Raw genomic sequence first — 23,860 nt, 5'->3', positions numbered from 1 at the left:
GCAGCTTATTCCTTCATGGATTTTTGTTAAAAAAAAAAAAAAAATGCCCATGGTCCAGGGAGATGGCTCATTAAGCTCTGAGTGTCATTGCACTTAAGCATTAGTCATTTTTGTATCTCTTCCTAGAAATGTGATTTAACGGCACCGCAGTGGTGGTGGGGGTATCGAGAGGAAACAGGGATGTGTAGATCACTAGGCACAGGTTTCTGGGTGGAAAAAAAAAAAAGAAGGGCAACATTTCAGAGTGCTTGCTGAAGACCCGGCACTTTCACATGTATAATTTTCACAGTCCCTGGGAGTTGAGATCTGCCTTTTACAGATGAGGAAGTGAAGAAAGGAGACGAAGTGTCCCACCCAGGTCATATGCTAGTCAGGGACAGGACTGGGATTTACACCAGGGCTGCTGAATCCAAAGCCTCTGCTCTCTTACTGTTCCGTGATACTTGTGCCATCATCAAAGGGAAGCACACAAAGAGCTGGAGTGCTGAGATGAAATTTGCCTACTTGAGAATTTTGCACAAGGCTAACCCTGTCTAAAAGCATTGCTTTGGGGGCGCCTAGGTGGCTCAGATGGTTGAGCGTCTGCCTTCGGCTCAGGTCATGATCCTGGGGTCCTGGGATCGAGTCCCGCATCGGGCTCCCTGCTCCTTGGGAGCCTGCTTCTCCCTCTGCCTCTCTCTCTCTCTCTGTCTCTCATGAATAAATAAATAAAATCTTAAAAAAAAAAATAAAAGCATTGCTTTGAAATCATATGCATGTGGCAGCAAAAATATCCTATTGCCAACGAATTTTTAGCCCTGGCGTTACTCGACCTAAAATTTATTTTAAAAAAAAACCTATAAAGTAAAATATTTTGTAATGAGGTATTGGTTTATAAGGAAGCTTTCTCCGCTTGTTCAGAATACTTTTTATTATTTCCTTATGCACGTTCATAGATTTTCCCCTTTTTGGAGAAGTGGGCTGTGTGAATCTGGCACTAGTCTTGTGTTACCACCAGAAAGCTGGTGAAGATCAGCTCTGAGGTCCCTTCCACCTCTAATTCCTTGCAGTATTTTGGCCTCATGCTGTTATACTAGATCACAGGTCCCCTCAGGGAATGACAGTGGGTATAATTCTCAGCTATCCCCCAACTCTGGTCACAGCAGCCAATGCAGCAAAGCTCCTGGAACCCCCTCCTCTCATTGTTAACTCACTCACTCAAATACATGTAATCATTGTCTGAGATTATTTCCTGTCTGTCATTCTGGCGCTTTCGGGAGAGCTTTGGGGGTATACAGTCTTCGGGTGAATTTCCCCATCATCAGGAGGGAATCTTCTGGGAGGCAGATCTCTTCCCCCCCCACTCCGTATTCTCTCACAGCAACTGCAAAACCACACTTTCTCTATTAAGTACACATTCCTGGGACTATAACAAAAGGCTTCTGTGAGCTTAAAAGCAGCAGGGGAGGGTACAACGTGAAGGACTGAAGATTTAAAGGGTTTCATTTCTTCCTTGCTGGAGACTGTACTGTGTTTGCATGCAGTTTGGAATCTGCTTCTCTCCCACAAGGGAAAGAGAAGTCTGCCCTAAAGGTGCACGGGGACCCCGACTGGTCCTTATCCTCATAGCTTAGTGATTTCCTGCCATCCGAGCGAGCAAGCAAGCAAGCACTGGGGCTCCCTGACATTCAGGGGGCCCCAGGAAGCCCGGCTGGGAGCCCATGGGGACTGGGCTCTGAAACCACACACTCAGTTCACTGCTGTGAACGTCTTCCCTTTGCCGAGTGGCCACTCAGCCAGGCAGCGCTCTCTCACTGGAGCCCACAGCCACAGCCAACCTGCCCTACCAGGGTGGTGGGATTCATTGTTTTCAGTGTGGTGCATGAAATCAGAATTTTTCATCCTTCCCAACTGAGGAGAATTGAGTTCTACAAAGAAAGTTACAAGCACTGAAAAGAAGGTCCCCTTCCCTCCCTTCATCTTTGAGCCCACCCCTGAGGACACCCAGTCTTGCTCTCCTGCTTTTGAGGGAAACCTGCTTCCCTGCTGGATAGTGCCAGGCACTGTGAACGGTGGGCTTGGCTTCGCTGCCAAAGCTCTTGCTTTCTCCATAGCAGTTAATGTGGCCATGACTCAGAATTATGGGACCCCAGATGCTAAGGAAGTGAACTAACTTCTTTTCAGCTCACAGTGGACTCATAGTCAACAGAAAAGGTTTCATGTTCTAATGAAACAGCACAGAAACTCTGTCCTTGGTGGCTAAGTGGTATGTGGTATGACTGTGACTCCCTCCCTTCTCCCTCCCTCTCTCCTTCATTGCTCCCTCTTTTTTTCTTTCTTCAAGTCAGAGCTGAGAACTATGAATTCCAGCCCAAATTCCTTTAAACAAAGGTCCTACTGAACATGACCTTGAAAAGATTTCATCTTGTAATATGCCTATCCAGAATTGCATGTTGTTCCTTGGATTTAGGAAAGGCTGGAGAAATCTGCCACTCCATTTAAGGAGAGGCTGTATGGTTAGTGGATAGGGCCTCAGGCACATGATTGCAACAACAACAATAATGCAAAGAAATACACCTGCGAAATAAAAAACTTAACAATGAAGAACAACTAACGAGTCTATAGCACCTGTTAAAAAATTCATCTGAGTAAATTTAAAGATTAAATTGGCTTTATTCAGTGATTCATGAGTTGGACAGCATCCCATCTAACGGATAAAAAGGAGCTTGAAGGAGCTGTACCAAATGGCAGGCTTTTATAGCCAGAAGGGGGCAGAAAAAGGAAGTTTCTAACAGAGTGGGCTGTTTCAGCAAGGTTACCTTCCTTTGGGGGAAGGCTGGGGAATCTATCAAGCAGATGACCTCACTGGTGCTAACCAGGTAGTTCCAGATGGACTGGTTAAAAGTCACAGTCCTGGGAGAGACAGAAACTGCGTTTAAGTCCTGGTTTGCTGTCAAGGGGACACATGACTCCATTGGGGCCCTGTTGTTCCTTTTTTAAAAAAATGTTTTCCCCCTTTTGATCAGACTCTCAGCCTAAGAGATGTGATCAGAATTTAGGGCATTAGAGCCCCTCTAGCTACCTCTCTGTAGTTCTTGCAGCTTTTACTGGTCCCCTGTGTGATCTTCACAGTCAGGATGCTTTTTGTTGAATCTCTGTGATATCCACAGGTCACAGGTTCAGGTTCACGTTCTTCTAGTCGGTCATTCTCTTCGTTGCTTTGACATTCCAGTCAGAAATCATTTGCTTGGTGGGTTAGCGGCTGCAAACATGCATTTAAAGCTTTTGAGAGAATACAGACCACAATGATTATTATAAGCTGGATACTTCGTGGTGTTTGGAGCGCACTTCCGAGCCATGGTCACTGAGATCCAAACCGATCAAAATCAAGTAGGTCAAAGAAAGACCTTGTTGAAGGAGTTACCTCTTAGAGCCATGTGGCTTGCTCAGTGGTCTTATGTCACTGAGTTTCAACTTCCCCAGAAGTATTAATTTAGGTATAGGAGGTGGCGTTGGCCACAGCACAGACACCTCCTTGCTCCACTAAAAAATAATCAAGGGCTATCTTATTATCAAGAACAACTTCAGCTAGAGAGTCTAAGGATCTGGGAGGGCAGGGGCAGCTACTGTCTTAGCAGTGGACTCTGAAATATCTTCAAGAGTTAAGCAAAGGTTCCTGGTCATCTTCTCATTTACATTTACTCCTAGCCAGGGAAGTAGGGACCTGCCAAAGGAAGCCAGACTCTGAATCTTGAAAGCCTCCTAAAGGTCCTTTCTAACTCGACGATGTAAATTCAGGGGAGTTGACCAATGAGATATCTTAGTTCATGTGTGAGCAGTTAGATAACCCCAAGACGCATTGCCCACTTATGCACCATCTAGGTATTTGTAGGCCCAAGGGGAAGGATAACCACCACAGACAGGGTCAAACCCTATTGGGGCCCAAACTGTTCCCGTTAAGGTGGTACTGTTTATGGATTCACTTATAGAGATTTTTGAATTTACCCATTCAAGCCAGGGGTCAGTTAGGTTTTCCATACATTCGGGAAATAAATTTCCTAGCCTGAAATAAAGAGTTATTCTCAGTGTCTTACAAAGATGGATGCTGCTGATGAGATCTTTTCATGATTGGGGGCAGGTCTGATTTAGAGAATCATGAGAAAGTGGGGGTACAAATATGAGATTTATGTAGATATTTATGTCTAATTGGGTAACTACAGATTAACTGGAGAAAGGTAAAAGGCACTGGACTTCTGGCCTTAAGAGCTAAATTCGGTAAGAGACTCTTAAGGCGGGGGGGGGGGGTCGGTTATAGCTGGTGGTGACATTGGGAATACAAGTTCACAGGGAAGACTGGGGGTCTCTAGTATTACAGATAGATTGGAATCTTTGATGACAAACCCAGAAGTCTGAAAAGTTACTCCCCTTATCTATGTACTGGGAAATACAGATGATGGCCTTATCTTTCTAAGCCAATGCCAGAATAAAGGAAAGAAGAGAAGAAGGAGTTTCATGTTTAGTTAAAATGTGAAGTCTTGATCGGTGTCAGGTGGAAGCAGTCTCCCTTGATGTGAGCTACTTCGGAGGGCTCCAGTGTCTGTGCAGGACCAGATGTCAGGTGGACCCTTCATTAGCTGTGACATGTGGACCCAAGACTCAGTGCCTTCTTGTACCTTGGCAGTGTCAGTGGTCAGGAGTACTTGGTAAGGTTCCTTCTAATGGGGTTCAACAATTCTCTTCCGCCGATGATGTTTCCAGAATATCTAGTTGCCAGGCTCCATCTAGACTGTGACCATCAGGATCCTTTGAATTGGGATCCAGGAAAGCTTTAACCTGTTGATGATAAGCTTTAGCATGAGACATTCAAGACACAGTAACTAGTTATACTAGCATGACACAAAAAGGGACAACAAGCAGAAGGTTGTATACCAATAAACACTGGGATACCCATGACTGTTTCATGTGGAGTCCAGTGGTTTTAGCAAATTTGTAGATTTTAAGTTTGAGGACCACATTAGCTCTCTCGATCTTGTCTGATAATTGAGAGTGATAGGGACAGTGATAATTCCAAGAAGTTTGTAAGGTTTTCATGATTGATTTCACCCAGTGAAGCGGGTGAACTGTGGAAGGTATACCCCAAGTGGGAAACACATTTTCTAACAATTTCTTTGCCACTCTGAGGGCGTCACCCTCACAGCAGGGGAAGGCTCAGCCCACCTGGAAAACACACATACAATAACAAGGACATATTGATAACCCATAGTAAGTGGTAGTTGAATCCAGTCCTGCTGCAGATACTCAAAGGGTCCAGAGGGAGGAGGTTTGGAACCTGGAAACAAAAATAGTTTTCCCAGGATTATGGACCTGACAGGTCGGGTACTGGTGGTAAGCTGTTTTCACATTTTTAGAAGTCTCCCCACGAATGTTTATTTGTAATTTGAGTCATCTTAATCGCTCCATGGTGGGTGAGAGAATGCAAAAAAAAGAAAAATGGGGTTTGCCAGGGTGCTGGGAAGAACCAAGTGGCCATCTCGGGTTTCCCATAGCCCCGACTATTCATTCAGTCTACAACCATTGCTCATCCATCGTGATTTCTCTGATTCAGGAGCAGACTTGCCATGTTGCAAGAACATCAGGATGGCAAGAGTCTGGCAACAAAGGGTCATTCTTTGCGGCAGCAGAGTAGACTTCCCCGGCACGTGCCACAATCTTCCAGATTCTATTGCTGCTGCCTTTGCATACAAGTCAGCGAGAGCATTTTCCTGATACTCAGGTTCAGTCTTTTTAGTATGAGCCTTAATTTTGATGACAGCAGTTTGAGTGGGTAAGACAATAGCAGTAAGAAGGTCGTTTACTTGCCGTCCATTTTTTATTGGAGTCCCACTGGATGTAAGGACAGCCCCTTTGTTTCCATAACATCCCCAAATCATGGACAACCCCAAAGGCATACAGTGTGACCATTGACAGTCTGTCCTTCTGGTAATTGACGTGCTCTGGTAGGGCACGGAGCTCTGCTTTTGGACTGATGAAGCTTATGGGAGCTTACCCCTTTCAAGTAGTTCATGCTGGGTAGTAATAGCATAACCTGCCTGGAAAATCCCTTTCTCATTTTTACAGTACGAACCATCAAGAAGCAAAATTAGATCAGGATTAGTCAAAGGGATGTCTTGTCAATCAGGACATGGTGTCCCCAAATGGGACATTATTACCTCGAAATCATCAGGCTCGCCTTTGTCAAGTAGAGGTAGTAACATAGGAGGATGAAGAATGTTGTTGCATTTAAGGTGGAGATTAAGTGGTGAAAGCAGAAGGATCTCCTAGGAGGTTAGTCTGCTTGCAGAGAAATGTTGGGTCAATTCAGAGGTCAGAAGACTTTGGACAGCGAGTGGGGTTTGCAAATAAATGTCATTTCCTAGGGTTAAAGGTGCTGGGGCTTCTAACTTTGCAGCTGCAGCCGTAACCTAAGGCATCTGGGACAGGTATGAGCAACTGAGCCAAGTCGAATGCTCTAATAGGTAGTCGGCCTGTGCTTATTACCATGTTCCTTGCATGAGCATTCCCAGGGCTCCGTATCTCTGAGGTGCACAAATAAGGGGAAAGGCTTTGAATAGGTAGGTGGTTCTAGGGCAGGTGGTTCTTGCAGCGTTTGTTTTAGTCTTAGAAAGGCCTGCTCCGGTTTATCCTCCCAAGGAAAGGGCTCAAGGACTGAAGTTTTAGTAAGTTCTTGAGTGGGGAAGCTAATAGAGAAAAGTGAAGAACCCATAGTCTGTAATAACCACGAGGCCTAGAAATCCATGAAGCTGTTGCTTGTTTGTGGGCCTACAAAATTCTTGAATTAGCTTAATTCTTTTGGGAAATAGCTAGATTTCTTCAGCGCTTAGATCATGACCTAGGTAATGAACAGAGATCATTGTAATTTTTCCTTAGAGACTTCATGTCCCCTTTCAGCTAACTGCTGTAGCAAATAAATGGAACTCTTCATGGACGCTTTCTTAGGTAACAGCATAGCAAGAGATTGTCTATGTATTGTAAAAGGGTCAATTTCCCAGGGAATTGGATGGTCCTTAAGTCTTGTTGACGTCCTGGGGAGAAGTAAGAAGGGGCCTCAGTGAACCCTTGAGACAAGATGGTCCAGGCATATTGTTGATGGTTCCAAGTAAAGGCAAATGTTGACTGTTGGGATCTATAGGGATGCTGAAAAAGGCTGAACCAAGGTCTGCTGGCACTTGTGACAAAAGGGCATTGGGGTTTGGAGCAGCTGGGAAATTGGGAATAACTATCTTGTTAATAGCTCTCAAGCCCTGGACAAATCGCCGTCCCCGTCCATTAGGTTTCTGGACTGGCAAGAGCCTCGCGTTCCGGAGGCTGGTACAAGGAATGATTAGGCCCTGGCCGATTAGGTCTTCTGCTATTGCTGTGAGGCCTCGGATGCCCTCAAGCTTTAATGGTTATTGAGGCAATTTGGGAAGAGGTTTAGTTATACGCTCTGCACTTTCTATTCTCCCAGTGTCAGTATTAGAAGCAGCCCACAGATTTCCGGGCACCTTGATTAAATCGGGGACTTCTGTTGAGATTCTTCCTCTTCTATGTCAAGGACAGACTGTAAGGAACATGAAAGATCAGGTTCAGGTTGGCCAGGGAACTCTAAGGTGAAATCTCCATAGGAAGCAAAACATACCAGCCCTTTTAACTTAGAAAGGAGATCTCTACCTAATAGATTAACGGGAGCCGGATAACATAGCAAAAAAGAGATGTTTTTCAGGGAAGGTCCCAGAGTCATTTGTACCGGTTGAGATAGAAATTCTCTCTGAATTTGGTTAGGTACCCCCGCTATGGAAACTTCTTTTTCACTTTGAGGGATGTGGTGTCCTAGGACAGTGGGGTTTAAAGTAGAAAGCAAAGCACTGGTGTCTACCAGAATTTGGGAAGTTTTCCCATTATTTTTTTTCTTTTTATTTGAATACAGTTGACACACAATGTTACATTAGTTTCAAGTGTATAAGTTAGTGATTTGACAGGTTTATGCATTATGCTGTGTTTACCACAAATATAGCTACCATCTGTCCCATTACATCACTATTACAGTATCATTGACTATATTCTTTGTGCTCTGCTTTTTATTCATGTGACTTACTCATTCCATAACTGGAGGCCTGTGTCCCCACTCCTCTTCACCCATTTTGCCCACCCCCCCACCCCCTCCCCTCTGGCAACCATCAGTTTGTTCTCTGTATTTATAGTTCTGATGCTGCTTTTTGTTTATTCATTTTTTGAGATTTCATTTATGAGAGGAATCATAGAGTATTTGTCTTTCTCAGTCTGACTTATTTCACTTACCATAATACCCTCCAGGTCCATCCATGTTGTTTCAAATGGCACGATTTCATCCTTTTTATGGCTGTGTAATATTCCAGTGTGTATATACACCGCATTTCCTTCATCCATTGGTCTCTTGATGGACATTTAGGTTGTTTCCACGTCTTGGCTATTGTAAATAATGCTGAAGTAAACCTAAGGGTGCATATATTTTTTCATATTAGTGTTTTCATTTTCCCTGGATAAATACCCAGTAGTGGAACTGTTGGGTCATACAGTACTTTTATTTTTAATTTCTTGAGGAATGGCCTTATGGTTTTCCACAGCAATGGTACCAACTTATATTCCCACCAACAGGGCATGAGGGTTCCTTTTTCTCCACACCCTCACCAACACTTGTTATTTCTGGTCTTCTTGATTTTAGTCATCCTGACAGGTGTAAGGTGATACCTCATTGTGGTTTTGATTTGTAGTTCCTGATGATGAGTGATGTTGAGCATCTTTTCTTGCATCTGTTGGCCATTTGTATGTCTTCTTTGGGAAAATGTCTATTTAGGTCCTCCACCCATTTTTCAATTGGATTGTTTGTTTTTTTGATGTTGAATTATATGAGTTCTTTATATATTTTGGGTATTAACCCCTTATCGGATATGTCCTTTGCAACCCCCATTTAGTAGGTTGTCTTTTGGTTTTGTTGATGGTTTCCTTTGCTGTGCAAAAGTTTTTTTATTTTGCTGTAGTCCCAGTAGTTTATTTTTGCTTTTGTTTGCCTTGCCTGAGGAGATGGATCTAGAAAAAGGTTGCTATGGCTGATGTCAAATAGTACCTGTGTTCTCGTCTAGGATTCTTATGGTTTCACATGTCATATTTAGGTCTTTAATGCATTTTAAGTTTGTTTTTGTGTATGGTATTAGAAAATAGTCCAGTTTCATTCATTTGCTTGTAGTAGCTGTCCAGTTTTCCCAACACCATTTATTGAAAACACTATCTTTTCCCCATTGTATATTCTTGCCTCCTTTGTCATAGATTAATTGGCCATATATATGTGGGTTTATTTCTGGGCTCTCTATCCTGTTCCATTGATATGTGTGTCTATTTTTGTGCCAGTACCATACTGTTTTGATTACTATAGCTTTGTAGTATATCTTGAAATCTGGAATTGTGATTTTAATTAGTTTTCCCTAGGCTCTCTAAGGGGATTCTTGGTGTAATCCGTAGGGATTACCTTTGGAGTCCTATCAACTCTGGGAGGGACCCATCTGGGGGCCTCCTTCAGGGGCAGATATGGGGGTATTTGAGTTGATGTGGGAGAATTTGCAGAGGACTTTTGAGGACAACCTCTTTTTCCAGTATCCCAGTTGATTAGAATTGAGGCATTGATTTCTGGGTCTGTGTTTTGATAATGGACCCCTAGGAGGTTGCAGTGGGTGGCGGGGGTGGGGGGCAGGTATTATTTTAGATCTCTGACCTTGGAACTGTTTTAGATGTAAGACCAAGAGCTGGGCAGACTTTTTTTTTTTTTTTTTTAATGGTCTTGTTCTAAAGTCCTTCCAAAATGCTCAGCTATGGTCACAAGTTCAGTCAGACCGGTGGCCTCCCATCCTATTTTCTTTTATCAATCCACTAATCTCAGGAGATAACCCATTTACAAATAGTGCAGCTATAGTTGATTGGATGACCGTGTTTATTGTATTGTACCTGGAATGCTGTAGGAAGAGAGCTTCCAGGGGGCTGTAAGTCTGCCACAGATTCATCTCTCTTTTGTTTACATGTTTAAATAGCAGACCAATCAATGCAGTCAGGGAAGACTCTAGGAATGGCTTTTAAAAGATCTGTTGCTAGGAGCGCCTGGGTGGCACAGGTGGTTACCGGTCCGACTCTTGGTTCTGGCTCAGGTCATGGTCTCAGGGTCCTGGGATCGAACCCCACGCTGGGCCCCACATCAGGCTCTGCGCTCAGCATGGAGTCTGCTTGAGATTCTCTCTCCCTCGCCCTCTGCCCCTCCTGCTCCTGTTGTCTCTCTCTCTCTCTCTCAAATAAATAAATAAATCTTTAAAAAAATAAAAGATCTGTTGCTATATTGTGAAGTTCTTCTGGTCCAGGAGGAGACCATGTTGAAGATGGAGGATCTCAAATATCATCCTTGGTGTTTTGGCATTTTGCTTCGTACACCCATTTTGGGGCTTCACCAGGTCCTACCAACATGTGCACAAGCTGATCAAGATCTGGCAGCCCAGGCTCTTAGGCCCAGATAATGACACTAAATTCTTACAAAAAACTTAGGAGGATCCTCCCTAGGGTTAGGAAGCACCTTAACAATGGGTCCTAGTTCAGCCTTTGCCCAGCCAGTGAGAAATACCTAATGAGGATCACCTGCAACCTCAGGTGGTTTTTATCTTAAAAGGTAACTGTCTCCTAGTCTTCAGAGTGGAAAGGGGGAAAGGAAGCAGTAGGAGTCATGTCAGTCTTATTATCTTTTGTTTTAGATACCTCTTGGGTCTTTAATTTTTCATTAGCCTTTTACAGCACATTTTTTAAGGAAGCAATTTTGGAATCTTGAAGCCTTTTTGATGCTTCTGCATGCCAATTAAAATAGGTATCCCGTTCTATTTAATTCAGAAACCCTTTTTTTAAACTGCGCTTCTTAAATGAACAGTCTTGTCTAATTGGAACATTGTCCATAATGGCCACTGTCATTCTAGGTTGTTTTTAGCTGTTTTTAGTTTATCTACAGCTTACGTCCAGGAACTATAGTTTCTGGACATAAAATCAGCAGGTGTGCCAGAAAGTGGCATGCCCATCTCTTTAGAATTTAAAGATCTCCTTCCCTTTTTTTTTTTGCTAAGCCTTCGAGTCTCTCAGAGCCAAGCTAATACCTAAGAGGTATGTGCCTCTGGGTTGGAGACTGTGTGGTGTTTTACAGTGTATCGCATTGCATAGAAATTTTCTTAAAGTTGGTGGATGACCTGCTGTCAATCTAACTCGTTCCATGACTGACTTATCCTACCACGGAAGTCTTTGGGTTAGGTGGCAAGCGCTCTAACAGCTTTTAAGTGCTAGACCCATGCCCACCAATTTTTTGCCCTTTTGGCTTCCAAGATCCCCATTCACAATAGCCTTTATCTGCACAAAACGAGACAGACACACAGATGCACCTTAACACGCCCAGCAGTGACCACGAGATGTTACCGTGGCCTGGCCCAGAGAAGGCCCTGCCCGCACCACTGGCAATTCCCAACCTGGAACTGGGGCAAGTGGGGGGAAAGACTGAACCAGCAAACCCCAAAAATGAAGACTGTGGACTGGACTGGGTTTGCAAAAAGGGGAATTGCAAACTAGCAAGCCAGTTAGATCAGGAGCTTGACTCAAGGAGAGGGTTGCTCAGAACGGAGAGGAACTTACCTATGGCCCTGGGAAATGGTGAGAAAGACAGAACCCAGCAGTGTTTGTGGGTACCACACCTGTGTTTCTTACTGTCCCCAGAGCTGTCAGAAGCCTCCTTCAATCCCACCACTGACACCAAATCTGTTAAAAGGCAAAATTCACGTGAGTAAATGTGAAGATCAGACTGGCTATTCATCGATTCATGAGTTGGACAGCATCCCATCCAGTGGGTAGAAAGGAGCTCCAATAAGCTGTATCAAATGGAAGGCTTTTATAGCCAGAAGGGGGCAGAAAAAGGAAGTTTCTAACAGAGTAGGGTTGTTCAACAAGGTTACCTTCCTCTGGGAAAAGGCTGGGGGTCTGTCAAGCAGATGACCTCACTGGTGCTAACCAGGTAGTTCCAGATGGACTGGTTAAAAGTCACAGTCCTGGGAGAGGCCAAAACTACAATTAAGTCCTGGTTTGCTGTCAGGGAGCAAGTGACTCCACTGGGGCTCTGGTGTCCCTCTCCCCTTTTTTTTTAAACACACTTTTTTCCAGGGAGTACCAAGCACTTCCTTGTAAATTCTGTCCTTTTCTCACAGAGCATGAGTTATTTCCTAGAAACGACTTAGACTCCTTTGGAAAAGTGCATCGATTCTTTTAACCATCGTGATCCTGTTACAGTAAAACGTCTATTATCTGATTTTCTGTGAATTTGTAAAGCCGTTATTAACTGGCAAATTATGTATGTCACCAGTACCATGACAGCTGATGTTTATGACGGTGACCCTGAACTTCTGTAAGATCCTGAATGACCTACTCAAGAACCAGAGAAAGATAAAATTGTATTTAAAAGAGATTTTTATGTTGTGTCTATTTTATTATATTCAAATCCTTTTTAGTGGAGTCCAAGTATATGTCCACCATGATTTTCCAGGATAGTACCAATTTAAAATATTTTATCCTTTCTTGGCATCGTTAATCAAACCTAGTAAAAATAAAATAACTTTAGTATTTGGGGTCTAAACTACAGGCGATTACATCTGTGATTAAACCTGTAAGGGAAACAAAAGTTCTTTTTCAGAGCCAGTGTGGCCAATATGAAATATCCTAAGTATGATCACCAAAGTGTAGGACGGATCAACCCAGACACTCCCTGCTGTTCCTCTTTAAGACTTTAGTCCAACTTCATGAGGTGTTCTGAGTTGTGTCAGGCTGACACTGTCAACCAGAGGAGACTGATAGTGGTTTGGCAGCCAGATGATAATGGCTTGGGTCGATGGCCCTCTTTCTTGAGCCGTGCAGCTCTCCCTCAGGTTTTGTGAGATGTGGTTTGTCATTTTCCTTGAAGGAAACCTGATGTAGAGAAATAAACAGTGACTGCCATGTTCTAGATGCGAACACAGGCTCAAAGCCAGTACTAAAGCACAAGGCTTCTAATTCCTCATCCGTGGTTCCCTGATGCCCCTAAGTCCCTGATGACTGAGTACGGTCACCCTTTGAGGTGAATGGTCCCCCAGTGCCTAGTTGTAAACAAGCAGATAAATGTGGAGAGTACCTTTGAGGACCCTGATCCATGGGGCCACCTCAACTTTCAGAGCTCAGTGTATTAGACAAATGCTGGACCGAGAGCCAGAAGACCTTGGTCCTATCCTAGTCGGGCAACTTTGAGCAAGCCAGTTAGCCTCCGTCCCTTCCGGTGCTCAGCTGGAAATAAGAACAGTAATGTGTGCACCACTGACCCACCGGTTATTTGGAGAGGCAAATGAGGTGAAGTGCTTGAAAGCCCTTTGTTGCCGGGTATGAGGTCATGTGTCCACATCCCATGATTCAGCTCAGAGGAGAAGGACATCCAGGTGAAGGGCTTGGTAGGAGTGATGACTTAGTCTTGGGGATATTTGTGGACCAGATGCAACAAGTAAATTCATGTGACTGGGGGCAGAGAAAAGTATGCCGGATATAGTAGAAATGCCTGGAACCTGTAATTGTCGTCGAGTTTGAAACTCAAAAATGATGCAACAGGCAGTTCCATTAGAATTTCTTTTTTTTTTTTTTAAAGATTTTATTTATTTATTTGACAGAGAGAGAGACACAGCGAGAGAGGGAACACAAGCAGGGGGAGTGGGAGAGGGAGAAGCAGGCTTTCCTAGGAGCAGGGAGCCCGATGCGGGGCTCGATCCCAGGACCCTGGAATCATGACCTGAGCCGAAGGCAGACGCTCAACAACTGAGCCACCCAGGCGCCCTCCCTTAGAATTTCTGCCCCCTCCCCACCCCTGCCCACTCTTCACTGCTTCTGAGAATGACAGGTCCAGGCATTCCTGGGGTGATAGATCATTTAAAAAGGTGACCCCCAAGAAATCTTAGTATATTTTGAAGTGTGCATGGTTCACCAGGCAGAAAACAGAAGCGGCCCAAGCCCAGCAGAGGGGGTTGTCTGTACAAAGGCCAGAGAACACGGTGCCTCTGGGAATTGCAAGCATGCCCATGTGGCTGGAGATGGGTCAGCCAGAGGGCAGCATGGCAAGTTAAGTGGGAGCTTAGAAAGGCCCTGGGAAGCTTCTGGAAATGTTTAAGCAAAGCAATAATACAGTCAGCTTTCTGTTTTAGAAAGATTGCTGCCTCAAACTTGGTGCTCAGCTACCTGACCCTTTTACTTTTTATTGGATAGAGGAGAGATCTCAAGATAAGCGTGCCTGCAGTCAGTGCTCTTTCTCTGTCTAAGCCAAAGGATGGTGGGGTGCCACAGAGTGAGGGACTGAGTTAGAAAGGGTAGGAGGTGTCACGAAAGGGTCCACGCTGCACTTGACAATTTGATAGCATTAAGTCACTCAAGTCGAACTGCCTTCTGCTTTTCCTTTGATATTTCTCTATAGCCAATGGAAGCTTTAACCAGATGCCACCTTCTTTCCATCCTTCCCTTGACCTCACAGCCCACTTAGAATCGAGATGTTCAAAGTCCCAAGTCAGAGATAGCGTGTACCATGACTGACCTCAGGGTGGAGGGGGCTGTCCTCTGCAGCCTTTAGGACCATCCGGTGGTATGCTCTGACACGGGGAAGCTGGGGGACCTGAGCTTTGGCATCAGCCCCGCTGGGCTCTGAGTCTTGCTTCCGCCATGCACTGGACTCGGGATCTTCATAAATCATTTAACCCCTCTGTCCAGGCTTGCATTTTCTCATCTGTAAAAGGATAGCGGTAATGCCCATCTTCCAGAGCTGGTATGAGGGTCAAACAGATAGTATCTCCAAAGCACCAGGTATATGGTAAAATCTCAATTTATGTCTTTCCTTTAAATGCCAGAAGTGAATACTCTTTCAGTAATTATTCTCTTAAAAGCAAACAAAAGAGATCCTGTGTGCGTGATGCTCCCGTGTCTGCTGTGTGGTGTGACAAAGTTGAAATAGGAGTTCATGACGAAGTATATCAGAAAGGAAAAATGTCTCTACGATGCCAAGCAAGGGAAACTGAGGAAGGAAGGGGAGCAGATAGGTCAGATGATTAGGGGTCAAAATGTGCCCTACTGGCCTAATATTAGAACTCTGAGGACTAATTTCCACTGATGAGCTCGATGCCTACTCAACCAATAATACGCTTTTCTAGCCAGAGAGACACACCTATAGGATCTATTCAGTTTTAAGACACAAATCCTGATTCCTTGTCGTGAAGTCTTCCTGCTCTTTCCATGGCTGCAAATGGCACACGTAGGACTACCACCAAGCCAACTCAAGTACACCTACCGGGGTGGGTTCCCTGAGGGGCACCAAGTCAAACACAAATAGGCTCGCCTTCGGAGCTTACTGCCTAGTGAGGAAAAAGACATAAGCACAGATAAATCCAATTTAACACAGCTTTTGGAAATTCTGTATACAGCTTCAGAGTGCTCTGGAAGCAAAAAGACAGGAGGAGAGACATTTTTGGAAGAAGCCTTCATGGAAAGAGTGACTTTCCTTCCAGGCATTAAAGGAGGGGTGAGTTTCAACAGGTCAGGGTGGGGGGAATGTGGACTCCAGAAGAAGCAAGCCTGTGCGCTAAGGCACACTGGGGAGAGCCTGGACCGGGACAGGAGTAAGGAAGTGTCAGGCAAAGGGTCTTGGGAGGAGAGGGAGGTAGGTTAAGGTGTTGAATGCATCTTTAAAGAGAGTGATTTTATTCTCTGTGCCTTGGTGGAGAGTCTTGAAGGTTTTTAATCAAAGAAGCAGTGGGAATGATTCTTAAGGAAGATTTCTCTGAGAACACTGCGTATTCTCTGTGAATAATTTTGTGGTTTGGGTTTTACACCAGTTACAGTGTGGAGCTTGGCATCTCCGAGCCTACAGTCTGTATTTCCAGAAGAAGGGGTCGGCTTCCCTTTGTTCACTGTTCATCCCTCACGTCCCTCACGTGGACACTGCTCTTCAGGCCTTAGAGTGCCCCTCGTCAGCGCTCTCGTGTTCCCTGAGGCTGGTTGAGAGCCATGTTTGCTAACCTACAATCCCACCCTCCTCCCTCGAGTCAGCACGCCTCAGCCCTCCCCTCCACCCTTAGCTTATCTGCCTTCAGGCCCCAGCTTACAGTTGCTCCAGTCAAGGCACCAGGCCCTTCCTAATGTCTACCTGCTCCTTTCCCCTGAGTGTAGGCTCCTCTGCCCCAGCCTCCCCAATCAGTTACCCTCTCCCTCCTCCATACTCAGTTGGGTTGATTGAGTTCCTTCCATCTTCAGAGAAACCTGCCTGGATTCTATATCGCTCTTCACTATCACCCCGTCTCTTTTTTCCTTCACAGCCAAGATTGTGAAAGAGTTATCCACCCCTACCCCTCATTTCCTCACGTCCCATGAACGCCTCAGCCCACTCTGACCTGGTCTCCGTCCCCGTTACACCTCCGCTCTGACTAGAATCACCAGATGCTCAGTCCACTGGACATGCCTCGCTGCTCCTTATCTCGGCTCTGCGGCTCATGACGCGTCTGACTGCTTCCTGAGACTCGCTCCATGTTGGCTGGCGAGATACATTCTCCCCTGCTTTGTCTCTTGCTGCCCCATCCTTCAAGAGTACACCTGTTTAAAGTGGTTTCCTGCTTAAATGTTTTCCTTCAATCTCATCTACTCCAATGGCTTCAATAACCACTGGTATGATATCTCCTAAATCTCTTTTCCATCTAGCCTAGATCTTTCCCTTAAGTACCAGATACATGTATATGACTGCCCACTGGGCCTCTCACCTTGCTGCCCCACAGCTCATAGTCAGCAAAAATGAATTTATTTTCTCCCCCTCAGTCCTCTGTGGGCAGGTGTGGACGGGTACCACTCTCTGGTTGCGGGAGTCAGAAGTCTGGATTTTGTCGTGGCCTGTTTCCTCCACAGAGTTAACCTCCAGGTTCTGTCAGTTCGACCTCCCTAATCTCTTGAGCCCATCCTTCTGCTTTAGTTCAGGCTAACAGTTTCTGTCACCTCCATTCCCACGACAGCCCCTAATTCTAATTGATCTCCTCGTACCAGTCTTGCTCTGTCCTAATTCATCTTCCACTGTGCAGCTGGAGTGATCCTTCGAAAACAATATCTGATTATGTTACTCCCTTGTTTAAAATCCTTCAACGACTCGAAGTAGCCTGAGGATAATGTCTAAAGTCCTTAGTACAGCAGACAAGGCCCTTGCTAATAATGGCTCACATTTATCAGGTGCTTGGTCTGTGCCAGGCACTCTTCTGAGTGTGACAGACTTCACAGCTCTCCGATGTAGGTCCTGTTTCTATCCCGCTTTTAAAATTGAGGAAACTAAGGCACAGAAGGGTAAGTCCCTGGCCCAAGATCACACGGCTAGTAAGTCAGGGAGCCAAGATTCCAACCCAGGAGGCCTGGCTCCAGGGCCACACTCCTACACACCATGTTATACCGTCTCTCCTTCTCAGGGCATCGCTTCTCACTCATTCAGAAATATTTATTGAAGGCCTGCCATGTGCCAGAAACTGCTTGAAGCATCAGAAAAACAGTTCCCTCACTGCTGCCATGGATTTTTGTAACTAATTACAATAAAGATCAAAATATATGTAATTAGGAGTCTACCTGTGGAATCATAACAAAGGCTTTTTGAAAGCATATTTAGAGACTGGATGGCAAGATAAAATAACTTTAATGATGCTAATATTTGCTTCCCCTAAATAGTTTTCCAGAGAATAAGATTGCATTTGAAATTTTTTAATGGGTATATCCTTTGATCTGGTGAACACCAAAAATAAATAAATAACAAGACAAGGGAGGGGAAAATCTGTTCATATTCTAGTGAAGAAAATGAAAAATAAACAAGACTATATAGATTAGAGTGATAAATGCTAAAGAAAAAGATAAAGCAAGCAAGAAAGAGGAGTCTGAGAACAGAGATGTGTAGTTTGATGTGGAATGTCTAGGGAAGACTTGAAGGAAGTGGAGATATCTGGGAGACCACTCCAGCTAAAGGAACAGCAAGTACAAAGGCCCTGAGGTAGGAATGTGCCTGGTATGTTTGAAGAATAGCAAAGAGGTCAGTATGGCTGGAGCAGAATGAGGGAGGGAAAGGAAAGGAGATGGGTCCAGACAGAGGTCAGATCTCATAGGGCCCTAAAGGTCATCTTAAGGACTTGGACATTAACTCTGAGTGAGATGGGAAGCCACTGAAGGATTTTGAGTAGGGGAATGACATCATGTAAATTCTGAGCAGAGGAGTGACGTGTTTTAAATGGATCCCTCTGGCCTGTATGTTGAGAATAGACTCTAGGGGAAACAGACTCTAGGTGGAAGCTGGGAGACTGGTGAGGGAGCTGTACCAGAAGCACAGGTGGGAGCTGAGGGTGGCTGGGACTAAGGTGGTGACGTGTTGAAAGTGGTCAGATTCTGGATACATCTTAAAGGCAGAGCCCACAGCATTTGCCAGTGGGTTGGATGGCTGCAAGGTGTGGAGCCCTGGCATCTGGGAGGACGGACTTGGCGTTCTCTGCCGTGGAAAAGACCTGGAACAGCAGTTGGACAGGTGATAGCATGAGGGCAGCTGGGGACAGATCGAGTCCACCGTGCCTATAAAGCATCGCCCCTCCCCTCTGTAAATGCACGTTTCCCTGCATTTCGGAGTTCTGTCCTACTGAAACCACTCAGTTTCCCACACTGGTTTGGCTCTCTCGTGTGTCCAGGGCTTTGTATCTGCCGTGCCCTCTGCCGGCAAAGCTGTGACCCCATTCTTGAGTTCAGAAAGTCGTCCGTGGCCCTGCTCTAATGCACTGGGCCTGTCAGGGTCTCTTAAGGGTCCTTGCCTCCCCAGCAGACTTGAAAACCCAGTGTCCCTGACCTTGATGGGCCCTGCACCTTGTACAAGATGCAGTCCATAATGGGTGCCTAATCTGTCGGATGGATGGGCAAGTGGGTGGATGGACGGAGAGATGGACAGATGAGCACTCAGCACAATGAGACCAAGCTGTGTTTTGATGGCAATGATGGGAATTCCCCTGGAACACTGCCAGGTGAGATGATCACCCCAGACTGAAATGAAAGAAACGGCAGATGTCAGGAAGTTTTCGTGTTAATCCTGGCGTGTGCGTTAGAACACTCCAGCGCAGCACCCCGCCCCCATCCCCGCTTCCCGCACACTCTCCCCACCTTCCTACCCCAGTTCTGGCTCCTGGGCGTGTTAACTCTAGCATCAGTGAACATACACCCTCTACTCCACACATCCAGGTCTGTAGGGGAAGTTTTGGTTATAAAACCGGAAGAGTGTTTAACCTGATGACGTGCTGCGAGCTTGCCTTCCGTGGGCCTCCAGGCCTGCCAAAACCATCAGGCCTCATTATGTAGGAAGCTGCCTCAGCCAGGCATTACTAATTTGGGCATTACTAATTCGGATGCCTATTCAGGCAAATGAGCAATGAATGTAAAGTGCTTTTGTCAGTGAATTGCAAGTGAAGACCCGGGGGAGGGGGGGCGGCGGGGGGGCGGGTTAGTAAAGGGAAGGTGATAGAATGTTTTGAGTTTTTGCTCCATTTCCAGAAAGGACACTCATTGCTTCCTGGAAGCTGCACTTGGCAACAAGCAGGGAGAATGGGAAAGATTTATTTCCCTTTGCCAGAGCTCAATAATTCAGCCTGAGTATTTCAAATCGATACATTTCTTGCAAAGTTTCCAAGGGCTGCATTAAAAAAGCCACTTTGAAAAATTGTCATCCCGTGGCAGCATCCTTGGATGAGACGGGTATGTCAGGGATGAGGCGGGTCTTCCAAACAGACACAGCTCTGCTGAGAAAGGAGGCTTTTAGAAGCAGGAAAGCCAGGTTCGAGCTGACAGCAAGACCGGTGACACCCAGACCGGTGACACCCAAACAGGCTCTGGAGCCCCAGGCGACTTTGCTTTGTGGGGCTCTTCCTGAGATGAGCAGCCGACTCGCTCCTCCTCGGGCTTGTGTGGGAAATCTGTGATGGACACACAACTCCCTATGTCTTTGAGCTGCAGTTTGTCACTGAGCATGGGGCGGGAGGGCTCACCTGGGGAGATTTTCACCAGGATCGACTTCTTGTGGTGGCAGGTATGGAAGGACGGTCGCAAAAGGTTGGGTGTCTTTCTACTGTCGTTGCTGCTGTTGTTTTAGTCTCCACTAGACCTTCCTTCCTTTTGGAAGTTTTACTTTCACTGGAATAGTTCTTTGGTCCTTTCAGTGGAAGAAGCCATGCTCGCTCAGGTCATGATTTCAGGGTTGTGAGATCGAGCCCCGCATCGGGCTCCATGGTCGGCAAGGAGTCTGCTCAGGATTCTCTCTTTATCCCTCTCTCTCTGCCCCTCCCCCTCAAATAAATTAATTAATTAGAGAGAAAGAAAGAAAAGAAGAAAAAAAGAAGCCATATATTCCCTCCCTTGACATCCATGGTCCATGGAGGCTATAGTCATTTGATCTTGTCTTCCCTCCGAATCCTATTTCTGTGCTTCCTGCACTTTGGGCTGACTCCCTTTGGTGTGGCCAGAGACCCCTCAGAGTAATGACCACACTTCTTTCACTTACTGCCACGAAACCCAGCGAGAGTTCATCCAGAGACATAAGAAGATGGGTGCTCTCTTGTACGAGATACCAGAGGGATGCTGTCCTTGCAAATCTGAAGCACCCTGGGACAGAGCCTGGGAAGATGGCATGGTAGCCATGTCCGTGTCAAACTCCCAGAACCCACAGGCAAGAGCAGAGCAACTCCATTGCACAGCCAAAGCCCGTGGATCAGAGCGGAACTGCTGACAAGCTAGCCCCATGATCCAGTGGGGCTTTTTTTTTATATATGAGTTTGTTTTGTTTGTTTGTTTGTTTTGCTTTTTTAAGATTTTATTTATGTATTTGACAGAGAGACACAGCGAGAGAGGGACCACAAGCAGGGGGAGTGGGAGAGGGAGAAGCAGACTCCTTGCTGAGCAGGGAGCCCGATGTGGGGCTCGATCCCAGGACCCCGGGATCATGACCTGAGCCGAAGGCAGACTCTTAATGACTGAGCCACCCAGGTGCCCCCAGTGAGGCTTTTGACAGACATTACAATAGGAAAAGCCCAGAGCAGCCAACAGGTGCTCACTGGGAATCGTGGAGGGTCAGTTTGAGAGGAAGAGCTGCAAGTGAGGCTCCTCCCGCTGATCCGAGAGCAGTGCGTGCAAACAGCCTGGAGCGAGGCCTTAAGGGTTTGGAGCTCTCTCATCTCTGAACTCAGGAACTCACCAGCCAGGTCCTCCTTCCAGGACCACCCCACACTGAGAGGCTGCGGGAGTGAGAGCCAAGCTGAATAGGAGGGGGACAACAGAGACTAAGGAAAAAAGGTTCCCGAAAGGAAAGAGAAGGAGGAAATTTCCACCAGCAGGCTGCCATACATTTGAGCACGGCAGCAACACAATAGGAGAGAGAGCTTTGTCAATTTGGAAGACGCCTTGTTCTAAAAGTTCAGGAAAACCGATTTCACATGAAAACGAGCAACAGAGAAACAGTGAGGTCAAATCCCACACAAGGTTTTTATAAGATAAAACAAACTAAGAGGGAGACTAGCACTCCTGAAGAAAGCATGCCAAAGAGCCGTGGCTTCAGAACCACTCAGAATTGTAATCTGCCATCCAAATGAGCTAAAATTCATTAAGAAAATGATACAAAATATGAGGGGGGACAATATAAATCAGAATTAGGGAAAGTTAGAAATGGAATGCCAGAACTCAGGAAACTAAATGAAAAAAAAATTAAAATGAAAGAAATTAAATGAAGGAAAAATCACTTCAGAAATGAAGAGCAAACTAGTAGGAATACAAGATGAATATATAAAAAGGTAATGTTTAAGAGAAACAGAAAGTGGAAAACTGGAAAGTTTTTTAAGATCCAAAGGAAAGAAAGCGATTTTTGAGAATTCAAGAGAAAGTGACAAATATTGAAGAGAGGCAAGGAAATCTCAACATGTGGGTATTAGGAGCCTGTGAGGAAGGAAACCAAGCAAGCCCTGTCTGCATCACTCCAGTCTCTGCCTCTGTGTTCACACGGGCCCTCTCGTCTGTGCCCCCTCCCCCACCCTTGTGTTCTCTCATAATGACACTTGTCATTAGACTTGGTCCCACCCGAATAATCCAGGATGATCTCCTCCTGAGATCCTTAACTCAATTATATCCGCAAAGATCTTTTTTAAAAATAAGGTCACAGCTTGGAGGGTTAAAATGCCTGTCTTAGTGGGAGATACTCTTAGCCTCCCTTAGACAGAACTGCCCAAACTGGACTCTTCCTTCTTGAAACTTAGTTACTTGATTTACTCTCTCAATAAAATGGAGGTTGAATATCTAAAAAAAAATAAAAATAAGGTCACATTGGCAGGTTCCAGGGATTATGATTTGGACATATCTTTTTGGGGGGGCCACCACTGAACCCTCTTACAGTTGCTGTGCAAGTAGGAGACAGACACAGGATTTGAATTTTATTTTCTAATAAAGGAGCTAAACGCAAATTTTAACGTTTCCAGCAAATTTTAACGTTTCCAGCAAATTAGCTGTTCTTGCCAAGAAACAGAATTAGACAGCATGCTTTATATATAGCAGGAAAATAGGAGGTCAGCCTGCCCCCCACCTGGAGGCCTCACCTGACTCACGCTCTGCACGGCCTCAGGGAAGCATCCAGGCGCTATGTGAATGAACATTACTTGGGCCGTCAGGGATGCGCCGCTCATTCTGTTCAGCTGTTTTTCAGACGCTCGGGTCAAAGTTAAAAGAACAGACAGAGCCCTGTCACCAGCACTCAGGACACTCGCATCTACCTGTATTGTAAGCGCCCACCCCTCTCCCAGTGCAGAAGTAAAAGCTCCTTTGAAAGAGTCATACATCTGGGGTACCTGGGTGGCTCAGTCGGTTAAGCATCTGCCTTCAGCTCAGGTCATGATTTCAGGGTCCTGGGATCGAATCCCATATTGGGCTCCTTCCTCAGTGAGGAGCCTGCTTCTCCCTCTGCCTCTGCCGCTCCCCCCTGCTTGTGCGTGCTGTCTGTCAAATAAATAAAATCTTTAAAAAAGAAAAGTCCTACATCATAAACATTGGCAGGTAAAAGTGAACAAAATCTCCTTCCCTTTGGAGCCTCTGCGCTTCTGCCTCCTGAGCTGCTCCACACCCCGGGGCACTGTCCTTAAAACGTGAGGGTCGGGCACCTGGGTGGCTCAGTCGGTTAAGCGACTGCCTTCGGCTCAGGTCATGATCCTGGAGTCCCTGGATCGAGTCCCGCATCGGGCTCCCTGCTCGGCGGGGAGCCTGCTTCTCCCTCTGACCCTCCCCCCTCTCATGTGCTCTCTCTCTCATTCTCTCTCTCAAATAAATAAATAAAATCTTTATTAAAAAAAACAAAACAAAAAAAAACGTGAGGGTCCTCTCGCTCATCGCTCTGACAGGTTCATCTGACTGTCTCGCCCAGCTAAGGTGTAAGCGGATTATACTGATTTAGGGTATTCCCTCAGCCAGCTTCCCCTTCATCAGACGTCTTCATGCCTTCGTCCAAAGGAGGGACCGATCTAAAACTGCAGACAAGACAGATGACAGAGCCAAAGAGAAGGATATTTGGCAGCAAGAGAGAGTCTCCCTCTGGCCACGGAGCGTGCCCGCTCTTCTGGAAGGCGGCGTGGGGTTGCTTTTGCTGTGTTTTTGTTTTTGTTTTGTTTTTTTCATTTTCCTGACTCCCCAGTGACCTTAAGCCCTGAAAACCAGGGGATTAGTAACCTTCACAACT

At 45.7% G+C, this 23,860-nt stretch overlaps 1 protein-coding gene and 1 long non-coding RNA gene across 6 annotated transcripts in view; one reads left to right on the top strand and one right to left on the bottom strand.

The window, feature by feature from the left end:
- ETV6 (ETS variant transcription factor 6) overlaps positions 1–23,860 on the top strand; it is a 239,829-nt gene that overhangs the window by 154,202 nt on the left and 61,767 nt on the right. The gene's annotated exons all lie outside the window — the stretch shown is intronic.
- On the bottom strand, positions 4,678–11,820 carry LOC135364459 (uncharacterized). The gene is made up of 3 exons (XR_010411606.1): positions 11,698–11,820; positions 8,317–8,490; positions 4,678–4,812 (listed from the first exon to the last, which is right to left on the bottom strand). It is a non-coding gene; the product is annotated as an uncharacterized LOC135364459 (long non-coding RNA).

Source organism: Mirounga angustirostris, unplaced genomic scaffold (genome assembly GCF_029215605.1).
Source record: "Mirounga angustirostris isolate CCGP_5_RB_7025 unplaced genomic scaffold, mMirAng1.0.hap1 SCAF_5, whole genome shotgun sequence".
NCBI lineage: Eukaryota > Metazoa > Chordata > Mammalia > Carnivora > Phocidae > Mirounga > Mirounga angustirostris.
This window is presented reverse-complemented; position numbering and strand designations above follow the sequence as displayed.